Raw genomic sequence first — 15,686 nt, 5'->3', positions numbered from 1 at the left:
GTAGGAGGTGGAAAGTTGGGGTGTGGGGTGGAGCATGTGGGAGACTGGCCAAGGGCTGAAAAAGCAGAAGGAGATGGAGAAGGTTTTATTCCCAAATGCTGCCTCCTTAGAAAAATTTAAACAGAAAAGTTGGCCTTTGCAATCTGGAGGAGTTTTTCATGTTTCAACTCATGTTGAATTGTTTTATGCTTTAGCTATAAACCTCCGACAGAGAGGGTGCAGGGATAAGGCGGGCCCAGCTTTAACTGTGGCGGTGCCGCTGTAAAGCTCAGGTTACCAGAACCACGTCTGGTGCCAAGACAGTTTAACAAGTATGAAGGCACATAATTCCTTCCAGTTGTCTTGCCTCAGCACAGAAGGGCTAGTTCTGGGGTGTGGCCCCATGCACTCTGGCCAATGTGGTTCCCATTACCGGCTCCAGTGCCTCGCCGAAGTCCCCCTCCACGCCCAGGAAGGGCCTGTTTTATCACAACTGCTAAACTATCAATTCTCTGTAAACGTTCAGAGGGTTTCTGTATTCTGAGTCCCCAGAGTGTGTGAGGGATCTTGCTACAAAGAGTGCCGACGACTCACCCATCCTAAGAATCCTTTCCGAAAATTAAGCTGTTGTTGTGTCATCTCTCTCCAATCCAAGTTAAATCTCTTCCATTTTTTATTTTGATTAACTTTAAACCCTAAAGAAAAGTCAAAATAATAGGACAAAAACACCCAAATACCCTTTACCTATATCTGCCACTGTTACTGCCATGTGGGGTTATCTCTCTGCATAAATTTTTTTGACCCTTTGAAAGTTGCAGAGATCAAGATGCTTTCTAGCAGCATGAATCTCCTGGGAATATTCTCCCATATAACCACAACATCATGATCACAACTAAGAAAATGAACAATTACACACCACATCACCTAGCCACATATACACCATATTTTAAAAATTCCCCGATTCTTCCCCAAATATCTTCTTTACAGTCTTAAGAAAAACTTAGGGTCCAATCAAGATTCACGTGTTACATCTGGCTGTTACCTTTTTCATGTGTCTCTTTTAATCTAGAGGAACATCCCACCCACCTCAACTGTTTCTATCCCTTTTTTCCCCCATGATATTAACTTTTTTGCAAGTTCAGGCCAGTTGCCCCTCGGACTATCTATCCTATATTCTGGATGTGTTGTTGTTCAGTCGCTAAGTTGTGTCCGACTCTTTGTGACCCCATGGACTGTAGCACGCTGGGCTTCCCTGTCCTTTATCATCTCCTGGAGTTGACCCAAGTTCATGTCCATTGAATCGGCGATAACCATCCAACCTTCTCATCCCCTGATGCTCTCTTCTCCTTCCGCCTTCAGTTTTTCCCCGCATCAGGGTCTTTTTCAATGAGTTGGCTGTTCGCATCAGTTGGCCAGAGAATTGGATGTGTTGCTTTCTCATAATTAGACTCAGGGTAAACGTTTCAGGCAAGTGTATCTCATGCATGGTGGAACGTACTTCTTACTGCTTTGTAATAATGAAGTTTGGTCACTTGTTAAGGTGATGATTCCTGATCGCCTCACTGTAAAGGAATCTTTTTTCTTTGTAATTTGTAAGCAATCTGTCACACAAAGACCAATCTCTTAGAATCAGATATCCGAGCTGTTTCTGCCCTCTGAACTCCCCCCCATCCTCCTCTGGCTTTAGCCTCTGCACCCTAAAAATGCCTTCACCAAGGTCACCAGGGGCCATCGAGATGCCAAAGTCAGTGGGCATGTCTCACGCTTGCATCAGACCGGATGTTAGTACTTGGGCCCCTCCTAGAGGGCAGGGCCTTCATATTACTCAGGCCATACTCCGGGACCTACTTCAGTGTTAGGCACGCAGCAGGTGCTTAAGAAATCTCTGTAGAGTGCATCAGTGAGTCCAAACGCTGCGAGAAAAGTCAGAACTGGGAATCAGAAAACCTGGCTTCAAGTCCAGCTCTGCATCCCTTCACACAAGGAAGGGGTAGATTGTTTTAACTTTTTATTTTGTATTGGGATATAGGCAATTAACAATGTGGTCAAAGTTTCAGATGCAGAGCAAAACAACTCAGCCATACATACACATGTTTTCATTCTCCCCAAACTCCTCTCAGGAAAGGGTTGATTTAAATCAGTATTTTTCGTACTTTGAAAAAAACAGGTTTCATATTAGAAGTGTTTTTTTTAAGAGGATATTTGTTGTTGCTATTCAGTCGCTAAGTTGTGTCTGACTCTTTGTGACCCCATGAAGTATAACACACCAGACTCCTCTGTCCTCCACTATCTCTCAGAGTTTGCTCAAATTCATGTCCACTGAGTCAATGATGCTATCTAACCATCTCATCCTCTGCCACCCCCTTCTCCTTTTGCCTTCAGTCTTTCCCAGCATGAGGGTCTTTTCCAAAGAGTTGGCTCTTTGCATCAGGTGGCCGAAGCACTAGAGCATCAGCTTCAGCATCAGTCCTTCCAATAAATATTCAGGGTTGATTTCCTTTGGAATTGAATGGTTTGATCTCCCTTCTGTCCAAGGGACCCTCAAGAGTATTCTCTAACACCACAGTTCCACAAGTAGCAATTCTTCGGTGCTCAGCCTTCTTCGTGGTCCAACTCTCACATCCATACATGACTGGGTAAGAGGATCTTGCTGCTGCTGCTGCTGCTGCTAAGTCGCATCAGTTGTGTCCAACTCTGTGTGACCCCATAGGTGGCAGCCCAACAGGCTCCTCTGTCCCTGGGATTCTCCAGGCAAGAATACTAGAGTGGGTTTCCATGTCCTTCTCCAATAAGAGGATCTTGCTCAGGAGCAAATGTAGGCATCTGATAAAAGGAAGCTGCTTTGGTTGAAGGACAGCGTGAACTGATGAAGCTACTGCAGTCAGAGCTCGGGGGAGGGTCAGAGAGGGTCAAGAAGGAGGGAAAGAGGCAGATTCTCAGAGGTCCTGACTGCTTCCCTAAGACACCTGAGCTCTAATCTGTAGTGTGAGGTTTCAGAGGTGAAAGGGGCTGCTGGCAAACCGTCTAGTCACTGTGGGCTCGATGCATCCGGGGGTGCAGAGCCGGGAAGGCACAGGCCGAGTGGGAAGCCAGACTTAAAGGCTCTTTTGTCCTGTCTCTGCCTCAGTTTCCTCTTCTGAAGTCCTCTGTCACTCGAATGCTCTTTGAGTCTTTCTCCCCCATTATTCTGAGAGTTCCTCCCTGCTAAGTGGGGGTGGCTTCATCACGAGATGAAGAGCAGGGTTAGCACAGAGCAGAGGGGGCCTGAGGCCTCTGCGCTCCAAGGGACTTGGGCCATTTGCTGAGTGATTCAGTGACCTGAGAGGCTTACCCATTGTCCGCGCTTTAAAGGGCCACTGCTCCTTACCATTAACCCAACTCGGGACAATGGCCATCACCAGCTCAGACAAATAAGCTTCTTAGCCGGACCTCATGCATCATCTTGTCACCCATGCAGGAGCCCAACAGGGGCATCCTAAAAGAGCTAAGAGCGGGAGTGCAACTCAGCAGTTTCCATTCTGGGGGGTTCTGGCCAGGGGTCGGGGACTGCTGCCAAAATGTGTCTGCAGCCTCCTGCTCAGTGCGGGGGGTTGGGGTAGGGGGCAGGAACGTAAAGGCAAAATAAATTTCTGATCTCTTGGGGAGGTTTCCCAAGATCTCTGGCTTCCTGGGGACTGTCAGGAAAGAGGGGTGATGGCTGTCAGGGAGGAGGGGCAGCCTGTGGGGAAGAGGATGGCTGGGCCAGGCATTCCTGCTTCGGGATGCAGGATGCCTCTTCCTACCTACCTGTGTGGACTTGGGCAGGGGACCGAGCCTTTCTGAGGCCACTTTCCATGAAACAATAACCAGGACAATAAGGATCACAGCAACAGCAGTTTCCATTTACACCTTTTCTTCCATTTAAGACTTTGGAATAACCTAGTACTTTGCTAAGTACTTCACATACATGATTTCATGTTGAATTCTAACAACACTGAAGTAGATACTATTATGATTCCTGTTTCACACATGAGGAAAAATAGAAACGGAGAGGTTAATCATGTGCTACACATCTCAGCTGGCTGTGGCAGAGTCAACATTCAAACCTATACTCTTAAATCATCTGTTCCAGAGCCTGTCAGCCGGACGGATTTGGGAGTGTGGGGCAGAAGCACCTAGCACAGCACCTGGCGCCCTGCAGATGGGCTTTGTTCTTCCACCTCACAATTCCAAGGCATGTCGGACCTGTTCAGGTTCCCGAGGCTGCACCTGCCATGGCCACCCTCTCGATGGGCTCTGAATGAGAGGTGGGCAGAGCAGCACATCCGCCTCAGTCCACGCCACTCACTCCATGCCCACCTCACACCCCAGGAAAATTGAGTCTCGTAAAGAGGCTACTCCCTGACAGTGGGAAGGCAGGTAGTGGGGCGGGGGGCCTTAGCTTGAGAAGAAGCCAGCCTTGCCCTCCACCACGGCCCGGTGCAGCCCCCCTCCTCTGTCCCCTACCTTGTGGCCACACATGGGGGAAACAGAACAGGTCTGGTCAGAACTCCCTGGCACAGGACCCCACGCACAGCACGTGCCTGAGAAAAGTCTGCTGGATGGATGGATGGATGGATGAACGAATGTTTGAGGAGAGAGTGAGTGAGCACGCTCTGGGGCCTCTTCCTCCTTTATAAGGACACCAGTTTCTTCAGATCAGGGCTCTGCCCTTAAGATCTCACAGAACCTCAGTCACCTCCCTACAGGACCTGTCCTCAATTCGGCCACATGGTGGGTTAGGGCGCATGAATTTGGGGGAGGGGACACAATTCAGTCCATTGCAGCCTAAAGAGCCATCCAACTACAGCTCACTTCTGGGCAGAGCTCTTTGAGAGTTTCCCTCTTTCTCCAGGATAAGCCCCTGAGCCTGCCAGTCTGCATGAGAGCTCTGCAGCCCCACACCCTGGCACTCGGCCCCACTCCTTGCTGCCCTCACTGATGCCTGTTTTAGGGCAGAGTTGCTCAGACGTGCACCTCTTTGCTCAATATCCAACGGATGAGCCAATGCTTTCTATTCCCCCTGGGCCCCAGCACACAATAGGTCTTTAATAGTAATTTGCTGAACTGAATTGGTTCTGAAGGGCAAACATGCTTCATTTCTTCCCATATGATTCCAAATCAGAAAGAGCTTCAGCGGTTTCCCCTCTAAATCAATGAGTTGTGTTCTGAAGGCTTTGCTCCCAAGATGGTCAGATATTCATCACAGGCCCTGTTCTGGGGCCAGGATTGTCCTCTGTCCCCTCAAAAACCATTTTAGTGTGCTGTGGTTGCAGGTCCTAGTAGGGCCACAGAAGTAAGCGGCCTGAGAGGGCAGGAGGGCCTCTGTGAAGAAGGGTCTTTGGGCTCCATCTGAGGAGATGGGTCCCGAGTCCTCAGTGGTGGGAAACAAGAAAAGTTCCTGCAGGCGCTCTGGAAAGATCTCCCTGGGACAGTAGAGATGGATTAAAGGAAGAGATGGGAGGCAGGGAGGAGACCACTGAGGATGCTACTGCAGTTAGCCAGAGGAGAGAGGACATAGTCGTAAACACTGTGGCAAAGGGGAGCAAGACCTTGCAAAACTAGCAAGAATCATCTCCACTTCCATTTTTTTGCTTATTCTCGGGTTGAGAGCACGTGTGTGTGCGCACACGAAGTTGCTTCAGTTGTGTCTGACTCCTTGCGACCCCATGGACTGCAGCCCACCAGGCTCCTCTGTCCATGGGATTCTCCAGGCAAGAATACTGGAGTGGGTTGCCATGCCCTCCTCCAGGGGATCTTCCCAACCCAAGGATTGAACCTGCATCTCTTAAGTCTCTTGCACTGACAGGCGGGTTCTTCACTAGCACCACCTAGGAAGCCCATGACAGCAGGGAAGTGATTACAACTTCAATTCTGATCAGAAAAACTTCTCATCGACTGGAAACAAATTGCATTCTTTGCCCCAGATTAGAAGGGGAAACCAGTCAATACTCAGCATCCCTTGTAAGCTCAGTGTCTCAGATGTTATCCCGTCTCATGGTTGCATCCACCCTAGACTGCTGTCCATATGCCCGCTTTACAGATGGGCAACTGAGTGAGAGGGGAGGTCACACAGTTAACAGGGGCAGGAACTTGGCTCCTATCAGGCATCGATGCTCCCACAGCCTCTGCTGTGGTAACCAAAAAGGGGTTTCTGGAAGTACAAATATATGTATTATTGTTAGCCCGTGCAACAGCTTCCCAGAGTTATTTGCAGAAATACGATCCATTCAGGAGAGAGGGAGTGAAGCGTAAATGAATTACCAGTCATTTCCTTCTCCTTTCAACTCGGGGTGGGGGATAGGGGTGGGGAAGGCCCACTGGCCAGAAGGAAAAGGCATCACTGTGTTTGATCTGGTACCGAGTATCACACGCAGTTCCAGGAACTCTGGGAAAACGGCGGCAGTGCAGGGAGCCCCACACGGAGGGTGGGGGCTCTGTTTCTAGGACCCCATGCTATGTTTGTTTAGCTGGTGTCTTGGGCTCACTCTCCCACCCTAAATCTCTGCAAATCATCCGGGAGGGGGAGGGGGATTAAAGCCCAGGCCTCCAGGACAGAGCTGTTCACTGTTGTACTCCTCCGGGCCTGGGAGGGGCGGTGAGGGAGTAGGAATCTGCCTTCCTTCCAGAGATCTTCTGGGTTCTAGAGAAGAAAGTGACGACACGAACATGCATTGCGCACCTCTCGTGTAGCAATCACTATGTTAGAAGGCTCGCTCATAGTTTCCCACAGACACAACAATTCTGCAAAGTACTATTAAAGCCAATGTCCATTTTTACAGAGCAGGGGACTGAGACCCAGAGAGGCTGGGCACGCTTCCCAAGGGCACACAGCCCACGATGGACCCGCAGGCCTCCATAGCCTCTTTCTTCCTCCCATGGCTCCATATGGTGCCATTTCTCTTTTCCTTTTGGCTTCAGTCCTTTTAGGCCATTTAAAGCAGAGGGAATGTTTTTTAAGTTGTTCAATCTCAAACACATATATCAATAATGACAGTTCAGAAGGAGAGGGAGGAGAAGGGAAAGGAGAGGAAGGGGAGGAGTGGAAGCCACTTGGGTTCCTGGTCCAAACTGGGAGCTATTAACCAGTAACGGGGAATCCAGTTGAGCGCAAACCACCCAGATCAGACCTGATGACAGGGGTAGAGGGCAGGAGGGGAAGGTGGGAACAGCTCGCTTAGAAAAGACCACACTTAGGAAGGGGAGGGACAGGGGGTTCTGGGAACAGCAAGAGATATTTACTCTCAAGGTGAGCAGGCCGTGGGGTATAGCATTGAAAGCCTACACAGAGTTCTGGGAAAAGCCACGGAACCATGGATCCCACGGACATGGTTTTAGGTGGTGAATGAGTGAGCTGACGTTTGCTCACATGTAGGACAGCCTCCATCCTCTTGCAAGCTTCTGATGAAGAGGAGGAAGTCTCTGTTTGGTACTGGTAGGTTTTTAACACCTAACACTTGCCAATGTCCCTCTTTAACAAACAGAAGCAAATCTCTGCTGGGCCTTCTAGAGCGGGCTTTATCTCACCACAGTATTTACTTTTTACAGCTACCCTCTATTGGGAGAAGGCAGTGACAACCCACTCCAGTACTCTTGCCTGGAAAATCCCATGGGTGGAGGAGCCTGGTAGGCTGCAATTCATGGGGTCGTGAAGAGTCGGACACGACTGAGTGACTTCACTTTTCACTTTCATGCATTGGAGAAGGAAATAGCAACCTACGCCAGTGTTCTTGCCTGGAGAATCCCAGGGACGGGGGAGCCTGGTGGGCTGCCGTCTATGAGGTCGCATAGAGTCGGACACGACTAAAGTGACTTAGCAGTAGCAGCAGCCTCTATTTATGGCAAGTAAATTGCCGCAGTAATATACAATTTCCTTTTTAAAATAAATTTACTTAGCTTAAGAAAAAGTTCAAGAAAGGAGGCAGTTTAAAGGCAAGGAGATGGCATGGAGGCGGGTACTGCTCTAGTGCAGCCTCTGACAGTGACACACAGAGGAACCAGCGGGGGAGTGCTGATCTAACCAAGTCCTCCCCCCACCCGACGAGACAGCCAAGGAACCAAAGGACCGGGCAGGTGGGGATCACACCACAGGTAAGATGTAGACTTGGGCTCAGAAGGCAGGGCTGCTGTCCCAAGGCGCACACGTCTCCCCAAGCCGCTTTCCAGGACGACTCAGGCGAGATTATCAGGAGGCTTCTGCAGGAGGGGTTACAGCTGGAAAACTCAGCTTATGTGGATGGTGGTGGGCCTGAGAGTGTGGATCAACCAGCTGAGGGCAGATCTAAAACTGGCCCAAAGTTGCACAGTCAGAGGCATAACCCAGCTTCTTCCCTCTCTCCTACCTGGTGGTTCTCCACGTTCAGTCAACCTCACGCCCTGCGCTGTGGGTCCCGGGAGATGGCGGATGTGAATGCACTCGGGGAGTGCCAGGGTTACCAAAACGTGAGACCCACTACTCTCTCAAGCTCTCCTTAGCTTTCTTCCTGGCATCACTTCAACAGTCTGTGCCCCGAACTGTCAGGAGATGCCTGAAGATGTGGCCTACTGGCCACAAGGGCCCCAGGGAGCAAGCCACAAACATTCCCACAGGGACACAATCCAGGCTTAGTTTCCAGGTGGAGGGCTACCGTGCCTTCCTCAAGGGGTGGTCTAGGAATTCCTAGATCCAATCAAGCCAGACACCAAAAATGTTATTTCTGTACCTTTTAATGCAATGGTATTTGGGGAAATTAGTGGAAAGGGAGCTGCAAAGAGTCTGCGATCGTGTCACGTGAGTGACTAATTAGAGGGCCCTGGTTCTCCCAGGACGTTTGGTTACATTAACTCAAAATGTGACCTGTTTATTTTGCAAGGTCAGGAAGAAGCCTTACCTCCTAAGAAAGCCAACGTGGCGATTAAATTAGAGTCACCAGAGTCTGCCTGAGGTAACGTATGAATAAGGGCTTTGTGGACCCTACGAAAACCGGAAGTGACCCCTGTGTGGCCGTCCCCACTGCTCCCACTTGGGGGGGCACAGCCGCCTGCCCCTGGAGGGAGGCACCTGGTGAGGCGGAGAGGGCCCTGGAGGCTGGGGCTGTTCACTGACCCTTGACTCTGCAGTGGGGCAAATGCTCTCTGTGGGTCTCCGGTTATATCGCCCATGCGGCCCACTGCGCCATTCCTAGCAGGGTGGGTGCATGCGTGCGTGTGTGCGTGCGTGTGCGTGCGTGCGTGTGTGTGTTGTGTTGGGGGGTGGGGTGGGGTGAGGGGAGCTGGTAAAAGAGAAGACGAGAGGGTATCAACTTTTTTTTTCAGTTTTGACCACAACACCTATATATGCTCAGCTCTGAAGACACAACGTCAGACAAGGCCTGCCTCAAGGAATCGGTGGTTGAACCTGGAAATCAGACTTGGGAATAAGCAGGTCCATAGGCTGTCACGGAGAGGTTTATGTAGAAGACAGCAAGGCAGCAAAGAAAGGTGGGCGGGTGGGGGTGGGGGGCTGTCCATACACCCGAAGGGGCTGTCAGGGAAGGTTCCTACTCAGAGTCGCCGAGTTCTAGACTTTGGAGAATAGAGCAGTTGGCCTCTCACCTCCTGAATTCCTAGGCCTGCAAGGCAGCCAACCTGCTGGCACTGGCCTCTGGAACCCCCACACCTACATTTGAGTGGCTTGGTGTTTCCAAGCACTCATGTCAGATAAATATGGAGCTGCCCAGTCAGCAATCTGAACCTGTATCATGCCTTCTAAGAAAGTAAGTGTTAGTCGTTCATTGGTGCCCGACTCTTTGCAACCCCAAGGACTGCAGCCCACCAGGCTCCTCTGTCCATGGGATTTCCCAGGCACGAGTACTGAACTGGGTAGCCATTTCCTTCTCCAGGGGATCTTCCCAACCCAGGGCTTGAACGCAGGTCTCCTGTACTGCAGGCAGATTCTTTACCGACTGAGCTACAAGGCAGGCCCTTGTAGCTTCCCCTCTAGTTACTAAGTTTTCTGGTTATCTCTATGATTGTCTGTTACTAGCCTTTCTGAATCATGGGACCCCTTCCACCCATTTAAGAAAAGGTACAATTCAGGATCACCATCGTAAGCCACCATTCCAAAAAAAACCCTCAAAACTCTGAAGGCTGAGAGGTTTTTCTTTTCTAAGACAAAGTTTTATCAAAACTGTTCTGGTTGTGAAGCCTGACCTGAACAGTCATTTATCTCAGAGTCCTTTTTTTGGTTTGTTTAAATCTCACCAGAGTAGCTGTTCATATGTCTGACTGCAGAAATATCAAGGTATTTGGTTACCGTGGGCTTGCCCAGCACTCTGAGAATGTTAGGAAAGACACAATATGTGTACTGAATTTTATTCCTTAAATCTAAAAATTCCTAGATTCTAAAATGCAACTCCAAGGGCTTCATTTAAGGGATTTTTGACTCTATGAATTAAATGCCTATTTCAGAGGATATTTATGCTTAGAGTCAGTGCCTGTTACCCCTCATCCGTCAGGAAAACATCCACAAACATTTCAAATGGCATTGTGGATGAAGGCAAGAGAGAAGGAAGAAATCAATTTGTCTTGTTCTTAGGAGTTAAGGACTTACATTCTTGACGTGGCTGGTGTAAGAATTTATTTACCAACAAGAATCTTTTGATGCAAGAGAGCTGGTGGTGAACAAAAATGCCTGAAAACTTCATATGGTCCTATGTCCTTAACCCTTGGGTCTTGGGCATCATACAGACCCCCAAGTACCTGCAGTTGGCATGGAGCAACTAAATCAGGTTCCATGAAATTCACAGAGAAAGGAGACAAAAGCCTCATTGCATACGTGTCCATAGTAGGAAACAGGCACAATTTTGCCTTATGATTTCACAAACTGACTTAACAGGACCCCGGCAGACTCCCTCAGGGGAATCTGGATAGGTTCTAAATTAAGTTGAATTTTTTGTTGTGTTTTAAGAAAACACTTTTGGAAGGAGCTCACATACATAGCAGTGTTTCTCATTTAGAAAGAAAAATAAACACTCCTCCGCCAGATTGGAAGTCAAAACAAAATAAGCCCAGCTGCTTAAGACCTGAGAAAGTCAATGAAACTGCCAAACAACAGTGATGTTGACCAGTGTGACCAGCCTGAGAAATCTGGTGAGGCCCGGAGCAGGGGGAAAAGAGGGAAAAAAAAAAAAGGCCACGGATCGCCCAGCATCCAGGGCTTGGCTTTCAAGGAGCAGCAGCAAAATTAGGTGTCCAAGTCATTGGCCTGATTCATCTTTGAAACTCCCATAGTCCTCACCAAAGAACAAGGGAAAGATTTCACTCTGGTTTCAAACAGACCTGGGAATCAAATCTGGTTCTGCGACCTAGAAGCTGTGTGATTTAGGGGAAGTTACTTAACCTCTATTGCCTGCTATTGCCTCCATGAGAGTAAAAATGGCCATGACACAAGATAGATAGGAAGATTCAGTGAGATTCCATGAATACCCATGATTCAATGAGATTACACATCTCTCACATAATAGAGGCTTCATCAAGGTTTGTGAAGTGAGTACTAGGAATCTAACAACTAGTAATTTTTTTTTTAATCAGCTTTTCTTTGGTGGACTTCCCCTTATCTTCTTTAGCTTCCTACTAAAAAGACACAGAAATAACAGGATCTGGTACTGAAAACAACACAAAAAAATTGGGGGTAAAGGAAGAAAATTGAGGCCCGAGAATCAAGTAGGCTTGGGTATGAGTCTCTGCATGCCCTTTAGGAGCAGTGAAGCCATGGGCTAAGCCCCTGACCCTCTCTGGGGCCTCAGTTTGCTGAACAGAGACAAATAGAAGCTCAATAAAGATAACGTGTGTAAAGAAAAGACACACCAAAGCTGCTCATCACATGTAAATTCTCCCACTGTTCCTATCTCACCTCAGCTTTGAGAAATGGACAACTTTCTCTGAGCTATTTATTTTCTGAGCCTCTTAAATATTAACCAACGAGCTTTTAAAGTCCTTCTACTTTAGACTTTGAAAAAAGTGAAAGTGTTAGTCATTGAGTCGTGTTTGAGTCTTTGCGACCCCATGGACTGTAGCTCGCCAGGCTCCTCCATCCATGGGATTTCCCAGGCAAGAATACTAGAGTGGGTTGCCATTTCCTTCTCCAGGGAATCTTCCTGACCCAGGGAGTGAACCTGGGTCTCCTGCATTGCAGGCAGATGCTTTACCATTTGAGCCACCAGATGACGGCACATTTAATATTTCCTTTGAAAAGTTTCTGTGGGGATAGGGACAAAGATCTACTTAATCCTAACCACTTCCTTAGCTCCTCAGCTGTGACAAGTTGTTATTTTAGTGAAATCTTTCTTTGTATCTATCAGTGACTTCTAGATGGTTATCCCTGGGGTGGATTAGGATTTTGATGACAGAGGAGAGCTGCTTCCCGGTTCCTTTCCTGTTCTGTGATGCCCCACGTGGCCTCCCTGCTCTTTACACGGGGATTTTAGGAGGGCGGTTCTGGGGAGCCCCGGGCCTGGGATCGCAGCTGGGGCAGGAGTTGACACAGCTGGAGGCAGAGGGCCTCTGGGAGCCCGTGGAGCACACAGCCTGGCTCCCAGAAGGCTGCCTCCCAAAGGGCCAGCCCGCAGAGGAGGGTGCTGAGTCAGCTCTTGCCAGAGGAAACTTCATTTTCACCCTCCAGGAGCTTGAGGGGCTGCCTTTGTCATTTAAAGTACTTTCTCAAAGATGCCTCTGGGGAAGTAGGCCTCTAAAGGAGCCAGAGCAATTAATCTACTTTGTCGGGTGGTCTTTAAAGCCTTCAATTGGTGGAAAGTAATGGAGGTGTGCAGATAGGGAAGGGAGATAGTGACCCCAGAAGGGTTTCCCCATTTCACCTGCGCTGCAGCTGAGGCTCTGGGGGGTTAGGTCCTGCGCCCAGGGTCGCATCTCTGGGGCCCGATTTCAGAAGGCTTGACTACAGGCTTGCTCTCTTGGGCCTCCGAGGTGGCATCAGTGGTAAAGACCCCGCCTGTCAGTGCAGGAGACACAAGAGATGCGAGTTCGATCTCTGTGTCGGGAAGATCCCCTGGAGGAGGGCGTGGCAGTCCACTCTAGCATTCTCACCTGGAGAATCCTGTGGACAGTGGAGAGCCTGGTGGGCTACAGTCCACAGGGTGACAAGGAGTCAGACACGACTGGAGTGACTCAGCATGCACGCCTGGACTCTTGGCTGCACTGTGGCCCTCATGCAGTCTGTTCTGCTTGCTCCTCCCTTCATGTATTTACTCACTAATTTTCACTCCCTAAAAAGCATCTGTAAGGCCCTGCACCAAACTGTTAAAAGTGGATATCTCTGGGAGGAAGAGTTACCAGAGGACTTCACTTGTTACCCTTCCGCACTGTTTGAATGTTAGCAAGCAGTTACTTTTATAACTGACAGAAGCAACAGAGATGATTCCATTAAAATAATTTCACACTTTTCCATGAAAAAACAACGAAACAAAACTTAACAAGTATTGGGCCCACTATGGAGCAGGGCCCGCTCATCCTCACTTGCTGGGCTGGGTCCGTGCCAATGGCAGCAGGTCCTGGGGATCACGGAAGACCCCTAGCTTTGGGGTTTCGGGGGACAGGAAGGTGGCAGGCAGGGTGACACTTGTGACCCACCAAACCCAGAGCAGCGGATCACCAAGGACCGAGACTCTCCCTTCAGGCACGGGACACATTTCTTACCAACCTTTAGAGTGACTCCCAGCTTCAATCCCTGGGTTGGGAAGTTCCCCTGGAGAAGGGAATGGCAACCCACTCCAGTATTCTTGCCTGGAAAATTCCGTGGACAGAGGAACCTGGTGAGCTACAGTCCATGAGGTTGCAAAGAGCTGGATATGACTGAGTGACTAACACTTGCACTTTTCACTTTAAAGTGACACACTCAGAGCAAGGCCCCAGGGAAGGACTTTGAAGTGTCTCTAGGTCCCCTGGGAGCTGGAGTAAAGAGGAGCGAGGCTGAGCAGACAGCTGTAGGCTGAAGTCCCCCGCGCTCCCTGCACATCAATAATGCAATAATGCCATCAGTCTGCTGCAGAACTTGCAACAGTATGATTGCTCTTGTTCAGTTAATTAGCAAGAGGAGAGATTAAGGACTTTAATCTCCTGCCTTCTCTTTTACCTACAAGGCTTATTTATCTAGAAATGAACAAAAAATATCCCAATGTATATACATATTTTTCCAAGTAAGCTTAAGGCTACTGACTGGCACACCTGTCAGCACCCATACAACACTCAGAAAATCAGAGTACCTTAGAAATTGCTCCATCGTTGGCAAGATGGGGAAACTGAGGCCTGAAGGACAGTGATTGTCCTGTAAGGATAAATAGCCAATAAGCCACAGAGCTGGGCCTGAAACCATTCCTGGGTCGCTATTTCTCTGCACAGTTTAAAGCAAGGAGGGCTAAAAGGTAGAGAGGTACAATGATACTGAACCACCAAAAGGACAGCGCCACTCTCAGGAGCACAGAAGGAAAAGGGCCCTGGAGGACGGCTTCGCTCTTGGTCACAGAGAATGCAGGGCTCAAGATCCTGCCAGAAGAGAACCACAAAGGCCAAAGATCTGTCTGGTTTTCACAGAGAGCAGAGGCTGGGAGAGATCCTGGTTAGGGGAGGGAGCTGGGATAAAACACCTTTCTTTGTCATGGTGGTGGTGGGGGGTGGGGCCTTGGGTAATGCCTGAGAGCCTCAGTTCAGCACTCAGAGGAGCTCAGGTCACTTACCATGTGGCCTCCCACACCCTTCCAAAGTTAATGCCTATTTACTGGCCATGTTCCCGGGTATAAAAGAGCTGGCACCAGGATCCCAGCAGCTCCCTACCCTGGGTCCTTTGTCTATGTTTTCCCTCTGCCCAGCATATCCTGGGTTATTAAAGCCATTGGTTATCCCCATCTGACACACCCTACTTTTTCTTTCAGGCCCAGGGAAGGCCTCCTCTAGGAAACATTTCCTGATTCTCTTGGGCAGACTGGAGGCTCTTCTCCTGAGTCACCCCCACACCAGGTTCCTACTTCCTTTATCACCTTAGGCTGTAATGATCCTAAGAGATAAGGAGTCTGACTCTTCTGAGCATTACTAAGGGCCAGGCAGTGTGCTGGGAGCTTTCACATACAGGCTGTCTATAAATTCCTTGGAGGGAGGTGGGTGGTGACTGTGGCCATGACTAACCTTTACTAAACTCTATCCCAGGCCCTGTGATGAGCCCTCATCATGAGCTGGGTACCACAATGCCCACGTTATACTTGCTTGAGGAAAAGCTTAGAGGCAATGTGCCCTGTCTGAAATTCCACAGCAATAAAGCTTACGTTTAATGCAAAGATGTCTGATTGCAGAGCCCATTAGTCCTGCCTATTCTCTCTGAATCTTTGCCACCTTTTCCAGAATTGGACCAGAATTTAGTGCCAAATAGGCACTTACTAATAAATGTTTGCAAAATCAACACACAAGCTACAATGTTAAGTGGAGAGTCTCATTTTCTTTCCTCTTCTTTGATAATCAGGACATACTGGTCCATCAGGGAGATCCCAGGTTATCTCATATATATCACCCACCTCCGTAGGCTTGACTCCCCTCCAGGCTTTGAATTCTTACAAAGAAGTGGACTAGTCACTGCCAGACACAGAGACTGCGAGTACATTGGCCCAGGTCACATAACACCTGACCAGACGCTAACACTTGGGTCTGCAAGCTCCTGGCCAGCCTGG

At 49.1% G+C, this 15,686-nt stretch overlaps 1 protein-coding gene across 2 annotated transcripts in view; it reads right to left on the bottom strand.

The window, feature by feature from the left end:
• TENM4 (teneurin transmembrane protein 4) overlaps positions 1 to 15,686 on the bottom strand; it is a 3,327,204-nt gene that overhangs the window by 308,519 nt on the left and 3,002,999 nt on the right. The window lies entirely within an intron of this gene.

The sequence above is a fragment of the Bos indicus genome, chromosome 29, assembly GCF_029378745.1.
Source record: "Bos indicus isolate NIAB-ARS_2022 breed Sahiwal x Tharparkar chromosome 29, NIAB-ARS_B.indTharparkar_mat_pri_1.0, whole genome shotgun sequence".
NCBI lineage: Eukaryota > Metazoa > Chordata > Mammalia > Artiodactyla > Bovidae > Bos > Bos indicus.
This window is presented reverse-complemented; position numbering and strand designations above follow the sequence as displayed.